This window comes from Lontra canadensis, unplaced genomic scaffold (genome assembly GCF_010015895.1).
Source record: "Lontra canadensis isolate GAN:19392208 unplaced genomic scaffold, GSC_riverotter_1.0 scaffold27, whole genome shotgun sequence".
NCBI lineage: Eukaryota > Metazoa > Chordata > Mammalia > Carnivora > Mustelidae > Lontra > Lontra canadensis.
In genome coordinates, this window is record NW_022631021.1 from 8,949,998 (window position 1) to 8,958,949 (window position 8,952).

The window sequence follows — 8,952 nt, forward strand, 5'->3', positions numbered from 1 at the left end:
CGGTTGCTATTTCTGAGGAATGTACCTGGTAATCTACAGAGATGATATTAATGAATCCATTTGATGTATAACTTCCCTGTAGTGCTCATTTTTTGATGCTAGATATGTTCTTAGAAAGAACAGTCATAGAGATTTAGACTGGGTCTATGATTATCATCTAAATAAACAATGCAATCACCTCTGTAGTATCATTCCCTTAAGAGTCTTAATTATCTTTTAATTCCCTAAGAACTTTTAATTGCCAGCTCCTAGGGATCAGAAGCTTTCATGATCTTAACTTTTTCTTCTCCTCTAAGACTTTTACATCCAAAGTCTTTAAATACAATGTGCTGTCGTGGTTTGGATCTTGGAACAGAAAGAGGGTATCTGTGAAAGTTTTAGAAAGCATGAAAAAAGTCTGGACTTCAGTTAATATTATTATAATTACTTTAAATCACTTAGTTTTGATGAACATGTCATTGTTACATGGTAACAGAGTAGACTGTGCGAAAGATATTGAGAACTTCCCATAATATCTTTGCAACTTTTCTGTAAATCTAAAATTATTTCAAAATGAAAGATTTTTCTTTAAAAAGTGTTGAAGTTATTAACATTTCATTGGCTTATTTAATGCTAAGACTGAGGCACAGGAGCAGAGGTCAACCTATTGGCTTGACTGCTTTTTCTGAAAACAAAACAAAACAAAACAAAAAAACAAATAAAGGTAATAATCAACATATTTGGAGGTCTGATAATGAGGATTAGTTTGTCTTTTAATTTTTTTAAATAATTAATTACGATAACCTTGCATTTGCCTACATGATTTTTCTTTTAAAACAACTTATTCTTGCATTTCTAAAATGATAGAGAACAACTTAAAAATGAAAAGCAATAAGCCCTCATTTAACTATTACTCTTTGGTCTCTTCTGCCAGAGACTGCATCCTCAACTTTTTTTTTTTTTTTTAATTTTACTTTCCTGGTGGTTACTTCTATGTTTCAACAATATATATGGCCTTGATCTTTATGTAATTATTTAGATGCATAATTTTACTGAGATTAAAAATTATAGCCAATCTTCTTCTTTCCCTTTTCTCATAAAATTATAAATGCCCTTTCATTCCCTACTAAACACCTCTGTAATATGTCACTTCTCCAGAAAGCGTATCCTAATCACCACTAAGTAACATGAGGTAGCCCTCCTATCAATACTTCTCCCACTTTTAATTTTTCTTAGTCAACCAAAACTTTATTTTTACATTTTCCATGTTAAGGTGTATATTTTCATCTATAACCATGGTACCATTAACAGTGTTCTATGTTTATTCTAAAACATAATATCCAATATTATTATGCTTTATAAATATTTAATGAGATCATGTACTATAATCTATTAATCTTTACAAAACTCTCAGCTAAAATAATATATATTATACCTATATAAATATAATATACTATAATATATGACCCTGAATATACCTAGTGTGAAGTTCCATTGGATCTCTAATCCACATTATAAAATTTTCAGAGGACATCATGGTTTTTGTTATCTCTATATTTGGACTTTGCTTTTCTTGTAATTTTGCTTTGCCTAATTACCCCTTGATATTTGTAATGTTTTTCTTTTTGTCTGTGTCTTCTTATTCAGTCATATCTTCTACTGTGTCTAAGATTCTACTTATGTACTTTGGTCCCCTAAATTCTATTTCCCAAAATCACCTCTACTCATGAGTTCTATATATTGCAGCCATTCTGGAATTATTGTTCTCTGGACCTGCTGTATAGCTTAGGCCCAAAGACTCCCCTTCTCTACTCTAGTCTGACTCCATTTGTTTATTTTTTTAAAGAATTTTTTTTTTGGGGGGTGCCTGGGTGGCTCAGTGGGTTAAGCCGCTGCCTTCGGCAGGGGTCATGATCTCAGGGTCCTGGGATTGAGCTCTGCATCAGGCTCTATGCTCAGCAGGGAGCCTGCTTCCCCCAATCTCTCTGCCTGTCTCTCTGCCTACTTGTGATCTCTCTTTCTGTCAAATAAATTAATAAATAAAATCTTTAAAAAAAATTTTTTTTTTTTAAGAAAAGTGTGGAATTTAGGGACACCTGGGTGGCTCAGTTGGTTAGGCCACTGCCTTCGGCTCAGGTCATGATCCCAGGTCCTCGGATTGAGTCCCCGCATCGGGATCCTTGCTCAGCAGGTAGCCTGCTTCTCTCTCTGCCGCTGCCTGCCACTCTGCATGTGTTTGAGCTCTCTCTTTCTCTCTGACAAATAAATAAATAAATAAATAAAATCTTAAAAAAAGAGAAAAGAAAAGTGTGGAAGTTAATCTTTACTTAGAGCACACTGCAATATATGAGATTCCACATAGAAATAAGAAACCCACTGAGGGGAGAAGCTTCATACAGTAGGGATAGTTTGGAACGCTCAAATATAGCTTCCTTGCACAAAAGTGTTACAGTAACAAAACACACTTAAAAAGAGTTCTTAGTAGAGAAACTGTAAGAAGAACTTATACCAAACTTGGTATACAACGAACGAATTTATGCTTTGCTGTATAATCTAAAACTTAAAGGTCCCAGGAGTGCCATCCTGAATTTGGGATGCATAGCCTTCAGAGGTAGTTTCTGGTACAATATTTTGATCTTCCTCTTCCTCAACAGAGATACTTCTCAATTAAGTTTAAGCTTAATGAAGCTTTGTACGCAGACTCATTATCCTGGCTTTGTAGAGCTTCAATTTTGTCTAGATCTCCACATTCTCCAATCATAGTAAGTTTCTAAGTTTCACCTAGTTTCTCAGCAGCCTCAAAGATGTTTGAAGTGGCATCCAGAATAACTGGAATACTTTTGGTATCTTTTGCAGTTGAGAGGTTCATCAATGGTTCTATTATGCCACAATGAATGAGGTATACAATCTGTTCATCTGTCCAACCACTTGTATAATAGGCCACAGCCCAGACAGCTTCATTTTGAGTCTTAAAGTCTGCCTTAGAGAGAACATCAGTGAGGAATGGGACTAAGCCATAATTCACAACTTGCTGTATCTGGTCCTGATGACCAGCTGTGATATTTGACATCATCCATGTAGCTTCCTTTTGAATATTAGTTTTGGGGTCCATTAGCAGGCTGGGAAATACACCAAGTGCATCTATTACATCCTGAGTCTGTTTATCTCTCCCAGTGACAATATTTCCTATGACTCCTAGCATAGGAATCACAGTGGACAATTTAGTAGCTCCTAGAAACTTCACAAGTTGAGCACAACTCCTGTTTTCACAACCATTTCAATCCATTCTTTTGGACCAACAATAAGGTAAGAAATGGCCCAGTAGGTATCTGGTAATATACTTCTGGATCATCATGATGCAGGAGATGAACTAAAGTAGGAAGAATCTGCTCGACCTCATCTAACAAGATTCTTCTTGAGACAAAGTTTTCAAGATGTTCAATAAGGTTATGTAGTAACCACATACCAAAGATGACATATCAGGAACTTCAAGGAGAAGCAACAGTGAGTCAATTGCCCATACTTGATAATGAAGACTCAGAAAACCCAACCCATCACCTACAGTGTTTCTGAGAGCTCATACAGCTTGTTCACTGGCGTGGGCATGGGGAGATGCCAACAGAAAAATGAATGCTGGGATAATATGTCCATCTACCACAACCGTGGTCTGTTCTGATGTCCCAGAAGCAATGTTAAAGAGGGTCCAGGCAGATTCAAACTGAATGGGATTACAATCAGTTCTGCTCAAGAAGGACACAAATTTTGGACTCAGACCAACCCAATTGTGTTGTCTGTGGAGGACTGTCTTTCCCTAGAAAGCAGTTTCCTAGCAGCTTGAGCAGCCTGGAGCTGGCTTTCCAAATTGTTGCTATTTATGCCTTTAACAAAGTCATCAACAGACCAATTCAGTGCCCTGGTTGTTTTGGTTTCTTGAAGTGGACAAGTAGTGTCATCAGGAAATTAGTTTACATTTCTCCTTTTCAACATCTGGTAATCTTTCTTAGTTTTTCTTAGGTCCACATTAACTTCTATTCAGTGCCGTCTTATTTTTGTACTGTCTTTCTTCTTGTTCTTAAATCTGTTAAGGTGTGCAGTTGGTGAATTAGCATTCTTGTTGGTGGACATGGTTAGGAAACAAAGGGAGAGAGCTACACACTGGCTCAGGCTTCCACAGGAGACCATTCGGGGCATTGCAGGCTACAGGTCAGCTGCCTTCAAACGTCCACCATGGTTCAGCCTAAAGACGGTGTGCTGACTCCATTTGTTTAAATTAAATTTTAATTTTTAATTAAAATTATTTTTTTAACAATTAAAAAGAAATGATGGAGTGCCTGGGTGGCTTAGTGGGTTAAGCATATGCCTTTAGCTCAGGTCATGATCCCGGGGTCTTGGGATCAAGCCCCTGTGTTGGGCTCCCTGCTCCACAGGGAGTCTGCTTCTCCCTCTCTCTCTGCCTCTCCCTCCCCTGCCTTTCTCAAATAAGTAAGTAAAATCTTTGAAAAATGCTATTATTTCCCGTTATCTGAATCTTTTATGTAGCAACCAGCTCCTACTTTATGTCTGCAAAATCTTTCCAAATATATTAGAAGACATTTACTAGTCTTTTTTTTTTTAAAGATTTTATTCATTTATTTGAAACAGAGAGGGAGAGATCACAAGTATGCAGAGAGGCAGGCATAGAGAGAGAGAGGAGAAAGCAGGCTCCCAGCTGAGCAGAGACCCTGATGCAGGCCTCGATCCCAGGACCCTGAGATCATGACCTGAGCCGAAGGCAGAGGCTTTAACCCACTGAGCCACCCAGGCGCCCTACTAGTCTTTTTTAATGTTATCTTCAATTATCTGTATTAGCTCACTGTCTGGGATCAGATCCCTGGTTTCCATGTATTTGGCTTCTTTTAATGTTTCCCATGTTTTTCTTAATACACTGGTAATATGTATTTATTGTTCATAATAACACAATGCAGAGACTCCATGGGAGGAATATGTAAGAATGTCATTGTCAGGAATATTGAAAGAATGTCAATTGGCCAGCTACACTTTGAGGTGTATTGCACAGTATTATGCATATTATGGTTGAATTGTATGTTACTCCTGGCTATCCCTAAAAGCTATATCATCTGTATTAGTTGTAATTATTCTCACAAAGCCTTTGTTCCATTTCTCAAGAGAGTATTCTATCAGTTTTATGTCTCTAAATAACAACTTGTTAGCAACTCAATGTGAAAATGTGGAAGAGGCTTTAAGAGAGAGAAAAAGGATTCTCTTTTTTAAATGCAGAATTTCAAATGGTCTTAGACAAAAGCTGGATGCCATGTTTGGGCCCCTGAGACTGAAAACCTCTCTCAATATGGTCCTGCTGAATAGCTCAGTTCCCTCTACACTTCAAGAGCCTAGGAAAACTACAAATGTTTCATAAATTAACATTTGTTTATATTCTTAGCATGTCCTAGAAATACATTGAAATATCCCCATATCATCTTCCTCACTGTGATTTCACACATTCTTTAATTTTTTTAAAAGATTTTATTTATTTATTTGACAGACAGAGATCACAAGTAAGCGGAGAGGCAGGCAGAGAGAGAGGAGGAAGCAGGCTCCCTGCTGAGCAGAGAGCCCGATGTGGGACTCGATCCCCGGACCCTGAGATCATGACCTGAGCCGAAGGCAGAGGTTTAACCGGTTCACTGAGCCACCCAGGTGCCCCCATTCTTTAATTTTTTACGATTATGTTAATGTGGTCTCAAAGTAGAGGAGGTAGGAAGTTTAATATGACTTTTCATTTTGGATTTTCAAAGGAGGAAATATATCTGGGAGAAAAGTTGGCATTACACATTTATGAAGACTGCTTTTGTTTATTCATATGAATAACTTAACTATATAATCAAAAACACAACTTTTTAAAAGAGCTGTTCAAAATATTTGCTTTTATGTTATGGGTTTGATTTCAATATTATATTTGTCAGTTTTACTTTAAAATATATCTTTATTAGTCTTCAATCCCTTCAAAAATAGTAAGAATTTAAAATGACTGATTTTCATCTTAAAATGTCCCTCTGTGACATTTCATTCCACAGTATATAAATTAGAGTAGCCATAAACTCTCCTTTTGAATCGTTGTGTTGCTAAGATGAGCTATCATTGAAGGTTACTTGTGATGCAACTAGTTATATCTTTGTACCTTTGGAAATAAAACAGAGTTTGTTTGTCTTTTAATTAATGGGATCCAGAAAACTTAACATTTAAAACATTTTCTTAAATATAATTCCATTTGGATTTGAATAATGCAATTTTAAATTAATATAACAATATTTACAGATAGCAAAAATTAGAAATAAATACTTTATGTTCTTGCTAATAAACCTAGTAAATTATGAAAAAAAAATATTTTCTCAACTTTATTTCCTTTGGTCAAACATTTCCAAAATACATACTTGCTTTTAAGTGTTCTGTGGTTCAGTGTATCTTCAACAATGACATTTCACAACCATGAAGGAATCATTATTATCAAGAATCAGGTCTTAATTCAATGTCAGTAAAGGTATCAATATACTGTTTAGATGTTAATCTTATGTATGCATTTTGAATCTGTTTAACTCTCTATTTAGTCCAGAAATGGAAACTAGCAATTACTTCCAAATAGGGCATTTTTCTCTACTCTTTTTGCAATACCCTTTTTCTGTGAAGAATATTTTGGGCAAACTTTGAACTAATATCTATTCATGTTTCATCATTCCCCCATGATATGCTGACCTAAGATTGTTAGTGTTAACGTCAAAGAGATTTGTATGCACATCTTTTCTTTCCTGCGATTTATGAGGATGGCCTAAATTAAATTGACCTTTGAATCACAGTTTTTATAGCTCTAACTTAGGTAAATAATATATACCTCATTTTTTTTAAGAATGAAATGACTCAAGTTTGAACACAGTATACACAAAATTAATTTTAGTTGCTTCTCTTACCTGTCAATTTTTTTTGTCTTTTTTTTAATGTGTGGTTATATCTCTCCATCTCAGTTCTGCCAGTTTTAAAACAAGAAAAATAAAAAAACAAACAAACAAAAAAAACAAAATTAGATTTACAGCTAAATCTAACCGGATTCAGATTCCAGCACCATTTATTCACACTGGGAGGGATTGCAACATAGGCATGTGGCCTCTTTGATGTTTATATTTCTCATAAATGTTACCTTTTTTAAATACTACAGCCCCAAAAGGTTGTGATAATTAAATAAAAAAACTTTAATGATAAAGCTTAAAAATGTGTACCTCCATGGTGAACAATTTTAGGTACATCCATACTAAGCTCCACATGAAAATAATTTTTTCTCTTAAATAGATGAAAATATTAAATATTATATGCATTAGAAATGTTCACATTTCGGGGCACCTGATGACTTGGTTGGTTGTGTCCAACTCCTGATTTCAGTTTAGGTTGTTATCTCATAAGTCATGAGATGGAGCCCCCCCAACCTCCCAACCCCCAATGAGCTTTGAACTCAGTGGAGAATCTGCTTGAAGATTCTCTCCCTCTGCTCCTCATCCCACTTGTTTTCTCACTCTCTGTGTCTCTCCTTCTCTAAAATAAATAAATCTTAAAAGAAGAAAGAAAAAGAAAGAAAGAAAAATGTTCACATTTCCTTTTCCCTTAGTGGATGAAAAGTATAAGATATTATTATATACATTAGAAATTTCCATATTATAAGAAAGAAAAACATTCAAAAATACTTTAACAGTTCTTTATAATCAAATTGAAATTACATCGTACTTTCTCACTCTGTTTGGTTCATAGAATGCTTTTCCCTTGTGGCCAGTTCCTTTTTGATCTATTTTATGTAGTCATGAAAAAAGATATGGATAGTCTGATCTAAAATATTTTATGCTATAAATAAATTGTTTCATTATATCTTAAGCAACTTCTATGTTCTATACTCGTTCTGGATAATGTTCTAAAAACTTTTCTAGACATATGTATATGAAGATGAAAAAAACAGACATGATACCTATTTTTAAAGATTCTTCACTTTACCTAGAAACAGATTTTATATATATATATATATATATATATATATATATATATATATTTAACAGATTTGGTGGCAGTGGCACTGGAATCAGAAGCAAACTTCAGATAATATTCAGGGACAATGAGAAACACAGACCTGGCACCCATGAACCTCTTTTGAGTTCACTGCCTTTCTTACCATCTTTGAGGGATGTAGTTAAGTTCCTCTCAGTTCTGAGCTCCATTCTCTTTGTGTTGAGCCCCCAATCTAATTGGGTTTTGAGTCAGTTCCCCATTTGTCTAGAATCACTAGTTCCATAATGGGAAATGCTGATAATTTGGATCAGAGTTCTCCATTTATGTGGAAATTTTGGTCATTGGTTCCAAACACAGACTCCATGTTGCAACCTGCTGGCTGCAGTTCCACATTTGTTTGGAATCCTTCTGCAGATTCCATGTTAGGAACTACTGATGGCAGCTGCAGTACCCCATTTGTTTGAAATCAGATTGCAGTACCCATTTGTTAAATTTGGTCTTTCGATCCATTCCCCAGTCCCAGGTTCCATAGTGGGAATTATTGGATGTGTACACAGGGGTTTCTCTTGGCTAGTGGCTAGAATGCAGTAATATCACTTGGTTACTGCTAAGACATTAAGAAGCACATGTTTGTTTTTCTTGTTTTGTGTAGATAAAGGCTAGCTAAAAGAAATGGGATCTTTAATTCCAAAGAATTAAGCATACCATCTTCTGACACCCCTGTTTTGGACCTATAGTCCTGGTAGCTGTTGATACCTTAAAAAATGACAAAATCCTACTAAAAACAACCTAGAATTGCAATGGCCAATATGGGGCATGTTCCAGTTACACAATGCCATTCATTTAAGAAGCATACTTGAAAACAAGTGTCCCCAAGTTAAATAAACAGAGTAAGATAACTATTTTAACTTATATGCCAAAACTTCCAAAAGA

At 35.4% G+C, this 8,952-nt stretch overlaps 1 pseudogene; it reads right to left on the minus strand.

Moving 5' to 3' along the window:
- Window positions 1-2,532: 2,532 nt before the first annotated feature.
- LOC116871724 lies at window positions 2,533-4,104 on the minus strand (annotated as a pseudogene).
- Between the last annotated feature and the right edge of the window lie 4,848 nt (window positions 4,105-8,952).